Genomic DNA, 13,526 nt, shown 5'->3' with positions numbered 1-13,526 from the left:
GAAAGCTGTTGGGGGACTGGTTAGGAAGAACACTTCTACAACCAGAAAGGTGAGAGGTCACATGGTTTAGATGGTAAATATTTATGTCCCCTTAGTGGTTAATCACGTCAGCAAAAGGGAGCATGTTCCATCTGTTTATTTACATTAGTGCAAGTTGTCCACTGATATTGGTGTAATTTCTCACCTCTTGGCTGTATGAAAGTTAATTTCCCCTCAGGCACACATTTGTTCTTTGATATTATGAAGGTAATTTGTGTAATATGTACTTTTCCCCACTCATTCACCCCATCTCTTTACATTGCTGATGCCTATTTGGTGGCCTGACTGCATCCAGACTGTCAAAGGCCCATCCTGGTAGATCTGAACCTAATGCTGCTTGGAGTGATCAGATGACAGAAGTCACATTTAGGTGCCAGGTGTAACTGAGAAAATAGATGCTCCATATCCATTACTTTGAGTGATTTATATAATGTGACAATGTGTTTCTGTGTTGCAGTCAAGAAATGGAACAGCAAGGCCACAGAACATGACCTAATCGGAGCTGTGGGAGACCACCTCAAGCCCCTGGTAGACCCGGGGGTGGTGTTTACCACGCCTTCAGCAGACTGGAAAAGTGGGTTTGATACTGTTTTTCATACTAAGAGGGACCAAGAGTCTGTTGATTGATCAACAGGTTCATTTGACTTACAATATGTTCAAATCCAGCTTTATTAATACAGCACATTTCAGACATGGATGCAACACAATGCAAACAGGAAAAGCAACACAAAATTAAAAAAAAAAAATAAAGACAGGAAGCAAACCAAAAAGGTGGAGCAACTAAAAGTGTTGACTCTCCACATCTATCAAGACAACTGGAGCACTGGGCCAGACACTCTTAAATAGAACCTGGACCAGCTCAGGTGGAACACCTTCCCACTAACGAGATGGACAAGCCAGCACAGGTGAAACACATACTGAGGTGACCCCAATCAGTGCGTCCTACGTGCTAACGAGCTGAAGTCCAACCTCAACATAGATGGAAAAACCAAAGACTATAACACCTTCCCCCTTAAGAGAATGCTTACCACGAACAGAAAACAACTTCCATTTCACATTATAATGAAATACAATGCTTCACCTGCACCAATATAAAACATGGTGTCTACTCGCTGTCAACAATTAAAAACAAGAAATAACGTTTTTTTCCCCCACCAGCTTCTAGAACGCTCATCCCCTTGGAACGAGCCCAAACAAAACTCATCTCCAACACGGAAAAACATCCAGTCAAAATCAATTGTGATCCATGGCAACGCACAGGCTAAATGCAAAACACAAAACATTTTGACTGCCCATGCTTGAGACAATCAGCAACCAAGTTGTGAAACTCCTGCAATATCCATAGTAACTTTCCACCTCACTGCAGAGCTTCTCTCTCTTTTCAGGGTTCACAAGATAGGCATGTTGTTGGATCGGAGCCCAGTCCCCAATGTCATGCTCTAGTACATTTGGGTTGGCACGTCTGAGAATTAACCCTGATATTCTAAAAGCAGGGCAACAATGTCAATATAATTGTACCCCCAAAAAAAGTGTCAGTTGGTGGCATGTATAAATATCATTACTAAATGTTATGTGAATTGGAAATGTTAAATATTTGGTTACATAGTCTTATTTTCAAATGGCTTTTCAATTACATTTTGCTTGGTGGGGTAGCCCAATGTCTCAAAACAGTTTTAACGTGTCCAAATCAATATGCAGAAACAGTTTGGGATAAATTGAAAACCTAACATGTGGTATATACACAAACAATAATGTCACAATAATTGTATTTTTTAAACAAGCTCCTTATAAACTGCACATGCACCAAAAACGCTGTTGTTTTGACAAGTAGCAATAAATCACTGATATCGACTAGGGGGGAAATGAGGTTGTACGTGCTAACCCAACTAAAAAAACACATGGAAATGGGAGATATCTTTTACCTCTGGTTAGAGGACAACCTGCAGAAGACAGCATTTAAATGTAGGGGTCGCTGAAAAAGGAACACAACACTTATGTGTCATCACTCATCGATATCATGTTGAAATCATTTGTGCCGAGGAGGGAGATGAGGTTGCACGTCCTGTTAAAACTAACAGCTAAAAAAACACACAAAATCGGGGAATAATGTGTACACTGGTTAGAGGACAATTTGTAGAAAACCGCTAGCTGCATTTTGATTCACGTAGGTCACCAACATGGTAAGTGTAACAACTCTTTGTGTTCGTCAATTTTTGTTAAATCACATAAATAGTACTCTTTCAATTCAGAGCCTAGATTTTCCCCCTGAGGCTAAGATCAATAGAAAAGAGGGCAAACATTTAGGGTTCTACATTCTGACATTAAAATATTCCTACTACAATATTTAAAACATTCTACACTGTGACATTATTTAATTGATATCATGAAACAACTCCATGTATTTTCTGATATTTAAATCAGAGATCTTTTAACGGAGTATCTCATCACATTGACCAAAGCCTTAAGATTTCTCTCATGTGTGTGTCCGCTGGTGTACTATCAGGCTGTTTAGCTGAGTAAAACTCTTCCCACATTGATTACAGCTATGGGATGTCTCTCCTGTGTGTTCTTTGGTGTGATTTCAGGCTGCTTGACTGAGTAAAACTCTTCCCACATTGATTACAGCTATAAGATTTCTCTCGTGTGTGTCCGTTGGTGTACTGTTTGGCTGAGTAAAACTTTTCCCACACTGATTACATCTATACGATTTCTCTCGTGTGTGTCCGCTGGTGTACTATCAGGCTGTTTGGCTGAGTAAAACTCTTCCCACATTGATTACAGCTGTCAGATTTCTCTCGTGTGTGTGTGTGTGTGTTCTCTGGTGTATAATTAGATGGCGAGAAGTAGAATAACTCTTCCCACAATGACGACAGCTATATGGTTTCTCTCCAGTGTGTGTTCTCTGGTGTAATATCAGGCTCTCCTGTGTGTACTTGCTGGTTTATTTTAAGTTCTGATGAAGATTTGCAATCTTTCCCACAGTCCGAGCAGAAGTGAGATTTCTTCCCTGTGGGTCTCTGCTGGTGTTTTTTGAGGAGTTCTGATCTGGAGAGACTTTTCTCTGCCTCATGATGTTGTTGAGGCTCCCCAGAGGATCCACAATAGTCACATCTCTCTCCTGTGTGAACAACAAGGTCAGACAGATGGTTAAAGGCCCACAACAGCAGAAATCCACTATTTATTTGAGGTAAAAGGTGATGCCCAGAGCATACCCATTAAGTTGTACAACAATTGACGTCTGTTAAATTATTTTACAATTGTCTATGGACAGTCAACCTAAGCAGTGTGCCAGACGACCTTTGGTCTCCAATATAGGCCCCTTTCTGTGTTTGCTAAAATTGCGGCACGAGAGCGATGCACGTGCAATTTGGTTATAGAATCTCCTCCCTGTTAATGAGGAAACCACTAGTTATGGGTGTAGTATATCTGGTTGGAGCAAAAATGGCGAGGAAAGATTTTAATTTTTCACAATGTATTCTGAATATTACAGTGCAAGAACAGGAGAGCTACTGAAGGAAACTCACATTAAGCTCTGTGTCTATTCACTAATTCACCATCGTGGGGGAAAACTCGGGGGAGTTCTCATCAGCTGACAGCAAAAATAGCCTCCATTTACAGGTTGCTTATGAGTGTATTTCACGTTACTTTTGGAATATAATTGTAAGGCCTGCTTGAATCTCCTGCTTAATATGTTTGTGTTATTGTCGCAAATCAACTGCTTTATACTTTTAAAAAACTTCAATTAGTAAAATGTTCTGTAATTAGCTTTGCCATCTGCCTGAAACTGAGGGTTTGTACATTAAGTGTTTAACAAATTGGTCCATAACTTCACCTAACAATAACATAAGACCTACTGTAGGACCCATAACTTCACTGAACCAAAACAACTACAGACATACTGGAACACACGTGTGTTGTACAATAGCCTATCCATCAAGGAACAGTTCTCTACACATTATGAGCTAAGTATCTCTGTGTCCAAACAGACTAACAAGACCCTACCTGTAAATCAAGCAGACAATAACACATTATAAACATCAATTTGTTTGGGATGTTGGATCCAACGTGGAGCACAACGTGGAGTTTGTCATTTGACTGTCATTCAGAAAATGATTTCCTGGATCAGCTGATGATAGTTGAACATGTGACTAACTAAACGGCTACAGTATTAATTATATGTAAGGAGACACTAAATGTTATGTAGTTACAGCATTTCAGAGATCTGAATACAAAAAAAAAATGTCAAACATCAAGATCCAGTATTTAAGTTGAAGTTCATCATATGACAAGCTTAACATTATGACTATAACTACTGTTCCCTGAAGGAGGGAAACTAGGTACAACATATTAATAAATCCACGCCTTCCTGGAAGTCCTGCCTTCCACAGGTGATGAGCGTGAGGCTAAGGTTTATTCCTTCAATTTAATACCACTCTTCACCAACCCAAGTGGTGGGGCCAATCAGGTGTTGTATCTCGTTTCCCTCCTTCAGGGAACAGTAGTTACAGTCAAAGTTACACTCCCTTTCAGTCGGTCAACTTTGGTACAAAATACTATGGGAAAATAGATTCCCCATGCAGACCCAAAAGGATACTAAATGAAACGGCCCCTGGCAGACCACCCAGACCTGACCCCGCAAGATGCGTCAGTTTTGTCAATTTATTCACTGTCTTTTGTTTGAAACACTCCTGAAAATGTTGAGTAAGCACGCACAACTGATTACCCATATAGAAATAGGACGAGTCTACCTGGCCTGTGCGCGAATGTAGTTCTATAAATGTGCCTTTTTGGGGATGTCTGATTGATAGTATTTATGATTGTCTCTTACAAGATGGCGTAGCATTGAAGACGTGTTTTGTTCATGTCTCATGTACTTTTGTATTTTTTTGTATCTCTTTTCGATTTTTAATTCGATTATACCTTCCGGTAACCTGCCTCACCCAATGTGATACGGTATCGCTATTATTTTTATTTTTTAACACATTCAAGAACCTCCAGAAGCTAACCCGCCAATTAGCTACAAGCTATTTAGTCATTGTTAGCCACTGCTAGCGGCTTTTAACTTCTGCACAGATACCAGCCCTGTTCTTAGCCTGGATAATACTCGCCAGTCTACCAGTATCGGACTGTATCTCCAGTATCGGACTGCAGCTAGCTAGCTCACAGCTAGCTTGCACTCACCGTGGCATCCAGTACCAAAACTATCCCTGAGGCCCACCTCCCGGCCTACTCAGCTGTTCACCCGAACCCCACTCATACACGGCTAGAGCACAATACTCCACCGGATCCTTGCTGTAAACTCTGGACCTTGGCACCGGTTCACCGCTGCTACCGATTGGCTATAGTGGCTAACGCCACTGCCACGAAGCTAGCACCAGTTAGCCGTGAGCCAGGCAAATCACCCGGCTAGCAAACTAAATTCTACAATACCTCTTTCGCCATATGGCTTGGATTCTCTGTCGACACGGCCCCCCGCCGCACCACCACGACTGGTCCGCCGACGAATACTCCATCCGCTGTGCCTTCAACCGGCCTCCGTCAGAGGGCTACTAACTATAAACGCAGTGTTGCCCGAGTGCTCGCGTAGTGGCGGCTCCCCTGTTCCATCTACTGCTGCCCTCTGGATACTATGATCACTTGGCTACATAGCTGATGGCTGCTGGACTGTCCATTAATCACGGTACTCCATTCTGTTTATTTATTTTTTATCTGTTGGCCCCAGCCGCGAACTCAGGCTCTGTTTGTAGTTAATCCGACCCTCTCTGCCTAGTCATCGCCATTTTACCTGCTGTTGTTGTTAGCTGATTAGCGGTTGTTGTCTCACCTGTTGTTTTAGCTAGCTCTCCCAATCAACACCTACGATTACTTTATGCCTCGCTGTGTGTTTCTCTCAAATGTCAATATGCCTTGTATACTGTTGTTCAGGTTAGTTATCATTGTTTTAGTTTACAATGGAGCCCCTAGTTCCACTCTTCATACCTCTGATACCTCCTTTGTACCACCTCCCACACATGTGGTGACCTCACCCATTACAACCAGCATGTCCAGAGATACAACCTCTCTTATCATCACCCAGTGCCTGGGCTTACCTCCGCTGTACCCGCACCCCATCATACCCCTGTCTGCGCATTATGCCCTAAATATATTCTACCATGCCCAGAAATCTCCTCATTTTATTCTTTGTCCCCAACGCTCTAGGCGACCAGTTTTGATAGCCTTTAGCCGCACCCTCATACTACTCCTCCTTTGTTCTGCGGGTGACGTGGAGGTAAACCCAGGCCCTGCATGTCCCCAGGCACCCTCATTTGTTGACTTCTGTGATCGAAAAAGCCTTGGTTTCATGCATGTCAACATCAGAAGCCTCCTCCCTAAGTTTGTTTTACTCACTGCTTTAGCACTCTGCCAACCCTGATGTCCTTGCCGTGTCTGAATCCTGGCTTAGGAAGGCCACTAAAAATTCGGAGATTTCCATACCCAACTATAACATTTTCCGTCAAGACAGAACTGCCAGAGGGGGCGGAGTTGCAGTCTACCGCAGAGTAATGTCATACTTTCCAGGTCCATACCCAAACAGTTCGAACTACTAATTAAAAAAATTACTCTCTCCAGAAATACGTCTCTCACTGTTGCCGCCTGCTACCGACCCCCCTCAGCTCCCAGCTGTGCCCTGGCACCATTTGTAAATTGATCGCCCCCCATCTAGCTTCAGAGTTTGTTTTGTTAGGTGACCTAAACTGGGATATGCTTAACACCCCAGCTGTCATACAATCTAAGCTAGATGCCCTCAATCTCACACAAATCATCAAGGAACCCACCAGGTACAACCCCAAATCTGTAAACAAGGGCACCCTCATAGATGTTATCCTGACCAACTGGCCCTCCAAATACACCTCCGCTGTCTTCAATCAGGATCTCAGCGATCACTGCCTCATTGCCTGTATCCGCTACGGGTCCGCAGTCAAACGACCACCCCCTCATCACTGTCAAACGCTCCCTAAAACACTTCTGCGAGCGGGCCTTTCTAATCGACCTGGCCCGGGTATCCTGGAAGGATATTGACCTCATCCCGTCAGTTGAGGATGCCTGGTCAATCTTTTAAAAGTAACTTCCTCACCATCTTAGATAAGCATGCTCCGTTCAAAAAATGCAGAACTAAGAAAATATATAGTCCTTGGTTCACTCCAGACCTGACTGCCCTCAACCAGCACAAAAACATCCAGTGGCGGACTGCAATAGCATCGAATAGTCCCCGCGATATGCAACTGTTCAGGGAAGTCAGGAACCAATACACACAGTCAGTCAGGAAAGCAAAGGCCAGCTTTTTCAAGCAGAAATTTGCATCCTGTAGCTAACTCCAAAAAGTTCTGGGACACTGTAAAGTCCATGGAGCACCTCCTCCCAGCTGACCACTGCACTGAGGCTAGGTAACACCGTCACCACTGAGAAATCCATGATAATCGAAAACTTCAACAAGCATTTCTCAACGGCTGGCCATGCCTTCCTCCTGGCTACTCCAACCTCGGCCAACAGCTCCGCCCCCACCGCAGTTACTCGCCCAAGCCTCCCCAGCTTCTCCTTTACCCAAATCCAGATAGCAGATGTTCTGAAAGAGCTGCAAAACCTGGACCCGTACAAATCAGCTGGTCTTGACAATCTGGAACCTCTATTTCTGAAACTATCCGCCGCCATTGTCGCAACCCCTATTACCAGCCTGTTCAACCTCTCTTTCATATCACCTGAGATCTCCAAGGATTGGAAAGCTGCCGCAGTCATCCCCCTCTTCAAAGGGGGAGACACCCTGGACCCAAATTGTTACAGACCTATATCCATCCTGCCCTGCCTATCTAAGGTTTTCGAAAGCCTAGTCAACAAACAGATCACTGACCATCTCGAATCCCACCGTACCTTCTCCGCTGTGCAATCTGGTTTCCGAGCCGGTCACGGGTGCACCTCAGCCACGCTCAAGGTACTAAACGATATCATAACCACCATCGATAAAAGACAGCACTGTGCAGCCGTCTTCATCGACCTGGCCAAGGCTTTCAACTCTGTCAATCACCATATTCTTATCGGCAGACTCAGTAGCCTCGGTTTTTCTAATGACTGCCTTGCCTGGTTCAACAACTACTTTGCAGACAGAGTTCAGTGTGTCAAATCGGAGGGCATGTTGCCCGGTCTACTGGCAGTCTATGGGGGTGCCACAGGGTTCAATTCTCGGGCAGACTCTTTTCTCTGTATATATCGATGCTGCGGGCGATTCCCTGATCCACCTCTACGCAGACGACACCATTCTGTATACTTCTGGCCCTTCCTTGGACACTGTGCTATCTAACCTCCAAACGAGCTTTAACGCCATACAACACTCCTTCCGTGGCCTCCAACTGCTCTTAAACGCTAGTAAAACCAAATGCATGCTTTTCAACCGTTCACTGCCTGCACCAGCACGCCCGACTAGCATCACCACCCTGGATGGTTCCGACCCTAGAATATGTGGATATCAATAAGTACCTAGGTGTCTGGCTAGACTGTAAACTCTCCTTCCAGACTCATATCAAACATCTTCAATCTAAAATCAAATCTAGAGTCGGCTTTCTATTCCGCAACAAAGCCCCCTTCACTCACGCCGCCGAACTTACCCTAGTAAAACTCGTAAAACCTCCCTAAAATAGTAAACCTCCCTACATAGTAATTACCTCCCTACATATTCGTCGCCAGACTCACTGGCTCCAGGTCATCTACAAGTCCATGCTAGGTAAAGCTCCGCCTTATCTCAGTTCACTGGTCACGATGGCAACACCCACCCGTAGCACATGCACCAGCAGGTGTATCTCACTGATCATCCCTAAAGCCAACACCTCATTTGGCCGCCTTTTTTTCCTGTTCTCTGCTGCCTGTGACTGGAACGAATTGCAAAATCGCTGAAGTTGGAGACATCTCTCTCACTAACTTCATGTTTTAAAAAATACAAGTAATGTGATTATTGTGGCAGATGTTTGTGTGTATATAGCACATTTTATGTTTAGGTTTTCAATTTATCCCAAACTGTTTCTGCATATTGGTTATTGATTTGGACACGTTAAAACTGTTTTGACAATGGACTATCCCACCAAGCAAAATGTAATTGAAAAGACATTGAAAATATGACTATGTAATCAAATGTTTAATGTTTACATTTCATGTAACATTTGGTAGTGATATATTTATTAATGCAACCAACTGACAATTTTTTGGTACAATTATTGACATTGTTGCCCTGTTTTTAGAATATCAGGGTTAATTCTCACATGTGCCAAACCAAATGTACGAGAGCATGACATTGGGGACTGGGCCCCGATCCAACAACATGCCTATCGAGTGAACCCTGAAAAGAGAGAGAAGCTCTGCAGTGAGGTGGAAAGTTACTACGGATATCGCAGGAGTTTCCACTTGAAATCAGACATGTCCGTGGTAAGGACAACTTGATTGCTGATTATCTCTGGAGTGGGCAGTCAAAAATATTTGTGTTTTGCGTTTAGCCAGTGTGTTACCATGATCACCATTTATTTTGAGTTTTATCTCTTATTCTTTTCTGTATTGAAACTACATTGTTGGTTCGGGGCTTGTAAGGAAGCATTTCACTTTTGTATCCGGCGCATGTGACTAATACAATTTGATTTGAGTTTTGTTTGGGCTCGTTCCAAGGTGGATGAGAGTTCTAGATGCTAGTGAGTTTTAGGAAGACGAGAGTTCTAGAAGCTAGTGAGTTTTAGGATTCTATAGAAAGAAAAAGGAGATAAAAATAAAATAATTATTTAGGAATAGGTGTTTTCTCTTGTTTTCAATTGTTGACAGCCAGTAGACACCATGTTTATATTGGTGAAGGTGAATCATTGAAGTTGATTATAATGTGAAATGGAAGTTGTTTTCTGTTGGTGGTGAGCGAACTTGTCCAACAGAAATATAGGATATATTTGTTGTCTTAAGGGGGAAGGTGTTACAGGCTTTGGTTTTTCAATTTATGTTTTGTGGTCGCTCGTTAGCACGTGTCATTCGTTAGCACTGATTGGTGTCACCTCATTAGTCAGTATGTGTTACCACTGTGCTGGCTTGTCCATCTCCTTAGTGGGAAGGTGGTTCACCTGAGCTGGTCCAGTTTCTATTTAAGAGTTTCTGGCCCAGTGCTCCATTTGTCTTGATAGATGTAGAGCGTCAACACCTTTAGTTGCTCCAACTTTTTGGTTTGCTTCCTGTCTTTAAGTTTGTTGTGGGTTTTTCTTTTGTTTGCCTCTTCTTGGGCAGATTTAGTGGGTCTCATGGTGGGTGTCTTATGTCCCAGTTGTTGTTACTAGTCAACTTCCAGTGGACACCCCCATAGTGTCTTTAAGAGCCCGTCCTAAAAAACAAGCTAATATTTTGGGTAGGATATTGCGTCCAATTAATATTTGGAACAATGATATTTCCTAAGAATGCTCATTAGTCTTTCAGTTGTTAGTCTTCTGTTTCATGTACTAAGTATTTTCATTTTTCCTGTGAAGCCATTCTGTTGAATCCATGTCTGAAATGTGCTGTATAAATAAAGCTTGATTTGATTTCAACAAATGAACATAACGACTGACCAATCAACAGACTCTTGGTCCCTCTTAGTATGAAAAACGGTATCAATCCCACTTTTCCAGTCTGCTGAAGGAGTGGTAAACACCACCGCTCTACCAGGGGCTTGAGGTGGTCTCCCACAGCTCTGCATATGTCATGTTCTGTGGCCTTGCTGTTCCAATTCTTGACTGCCCCTGCAACACAGAAATAAACACATTTAGTCATATTATATAAAACACTCAACGTAATGGATATGGAGTGTCTATGGCCTCAGTTACACCGGGCATCTAAATGTGACTTCTGTCATCCGATCACTCCAAACTGCATTCGGTTCAGATCTACCAGTATGGGCCTTTGACATAGTCTGGATGCAGTCAGGCCACTGAATATGCATAAGCAATATAAAGAGATGAGTGGGGAAAGGTACATTTTACACAAATGACCCTCATCATAAATCAAATGTTATTTGGCACATACATACAGTGCCTTGCGAAAGTATTCGGCCCCCTTGAACTTTGCGACCTTTTGCCACATTTCAGGCTTCAAACATAAAGATATAAAACTGTATTTTTTTGTGAAGAATCAACAATAAGTGGGACACAATCATGAAGTGGAACGACATTTATTGGATATTTCAAACTTTTTTAACAAATCAAAAACGGAAAAATTGGGCGTGCAAAATTATTCAGCCCCCTTAAGTTAATACTTTGTAGCGCCACCTTTTGCTGCGATTACAGCTGTAAGTCGCTTGGAGTATGTCTCTATCAGTTTTGCACATCGAGAGACTGAATTTTTTTCCCCATTCCTCCTTGCAAAACAGCTCGAGCTCAGTGAGGTTGGATGGAGAGCATTTGTGAACAGCAGTTTTCAGTTCTTTCCACAGATTCTCGATTGGATTCAGGTCTGGACTTTGACTTGGCCATTCTAACACCTGGATATGTTTATTTTTGAACCATTCCATTGTAGATTTTGCTTTATGTTTTGGATCATTGTCTTGTTGGAAGACAAATCTCCGTCCCAGTCTCAGGTCTTTTGCAGACTCCATCAGGTTTTCTTCCAGAATGGTCCTGTATTTGGCTCCATCCATCTTCCCATCAATTTTAACCATCTTCCCTGTCCCTGCTGAAGAAAAGCAGGCCCAAACCATGATGCTGCCACCACCATGTTTGACAGTGGGGATGGTGTGTTCAGCTGTGTTGCTTTTACGCCAAACATAACGTTTTGCATTGTTGCCAAAAAGTTCAATTTTGGTTTCATCTGACCAGAGCACCTTCTTCAACATGTTTGGTGTGTCTCCCAGGTGGCTTGTGGCAAACTTTAAACAACACTTTTTATGGATATCTTTAAGAAATGGCTTTCTTCTTGCCACTCTTCCATAAAGGCCAGATTTGTGCAATATACGACTGATTGTTGTCCTATGGACAGTCTCCCACCTCAGCTGTAGATCTCTGCAGTTCATCCAGAGTGATCATGGGTCTCTTGGCTGGATCTCTGATCAGTCTTCTCCTTGTATGAGCTGAAAGTTTAGAGGGACGGCCAGGTCTTGGTAGATTTGCAGTGGTCTGATACTCTTTCCATTTCAATATTATCGCTTGCACAGTGCTCCTTGGGATGTTTAAAGCTTGGGAAATCTTTTTGTATCCAAATCCAGCTTTAAACTTCTTCACAACAGTATCTCGGACCTGCCTGGTGTGTTCCTTGTTCTTCATGATGCTCTCTGCGCTTTTAACGGACCTCTGAGAATATCACACTGCAGGTGCATTTATACGGAGACTTGATTACAGACAGGTGGATTGTATTTATCATCATTAGTCATTTAGGTCATCATTGGATCATTCAGAGATCCTCACTGAACTTCTGGAGAGAGTTTGCTGCACTGAAAGTAAAGGGGCTGAATAATTTTGCACACCCAATTTTTCAGTTTTTGATTTGTTAAAAAAGTTTGAAATATCCAATAAATGTTGTTCCACTTCATGATTGTGGCCCACTTGTTGTTGATTCTTCACAAAAAAATGCAGTTTTATATCTTTATGTTTGAAGCCTGAAATGTGGCAAAAGGTCGCAAAGTTCAAGGGGGCCGAATACTTTCGCAAGGCACTGTATGTTATTACAAGTGTAGTGAAATGCTTGTGTTCCTAGATCCAACAGTACAGTAATATCTAACAATTTCACAACAAATACCTAAAGCTCCGCCTTATCTCAGTTCACTGGTCACGATGGCAACACCCACCTGTAGCACGTGCTCCAGCAGGTGTATCTCACTGATCATCCCTAAAGCCAACACCTCATTTGGCCACCTTTCCTTCCAGTTCTCTGCTGCCTGTGACTGGAACGAATTGCAAAAATTGTTGAAGTTGGAGACTTTTATCTCCCTCACCAACTTTAAACATCTGCTATCTGAGCAGCTAACCGATCCCTGCAGCTGTACATAGTCCATCGGTAAATAGCCCACCCAATATACCTACCTCATCCCCATACTGTTTATATTTATTTACTTTTCTGCTCTTTTGCACACCAGTATCTCTACCTGCACATGACCATCTGATAATTTATCACTCGTGTTAATCTGCTAAATTGTAATTATTCACCTACCTCATGCCTTTTGCACACAATGTATATAGACTCTTTTTTTCCTTTGTGTTATTGACTTGTTTACTCCATGTGTAACTCTGTCTGTTCACACTGTGATGCTTTATCTTGGCCAGGTCGCAGTTGTAAATGTGAACTTGTTCAAAACAAGCCTACATGGTTAAACAAAGGTGGAAAAAAAATAAAAAATACAGCTACCCCCCTACTTTTTTCAATTTCTGCCTGAAGACATACCCAAATCTAACTGCCTGTAGCTCAGGCCTAGAACCAAGGATATGCATATTCTTGGTTTCATTTGAAAGAATACACAAACTTCAGAGTGTTAA

This window comes from Oncorhynchus mykiss, chromosome 7 (genome assembly GCF_057628025.1).
Source record: "Oncorhynchus mykiss isolate SJ-2025 chromosome 7, ASM5762802v1, whole genome shotgun sequence".
In the NCBI taxonomy this organism is placed as follows: Eukaryota; Metazoa; Chordata; class Actinopteri; order Salmoniformes; family Salmonidae; genus Oncorhynchus; species Oncorhynchus mykiss.
This window is presented reverse-complemented; position numbering follows the sequence as displayed.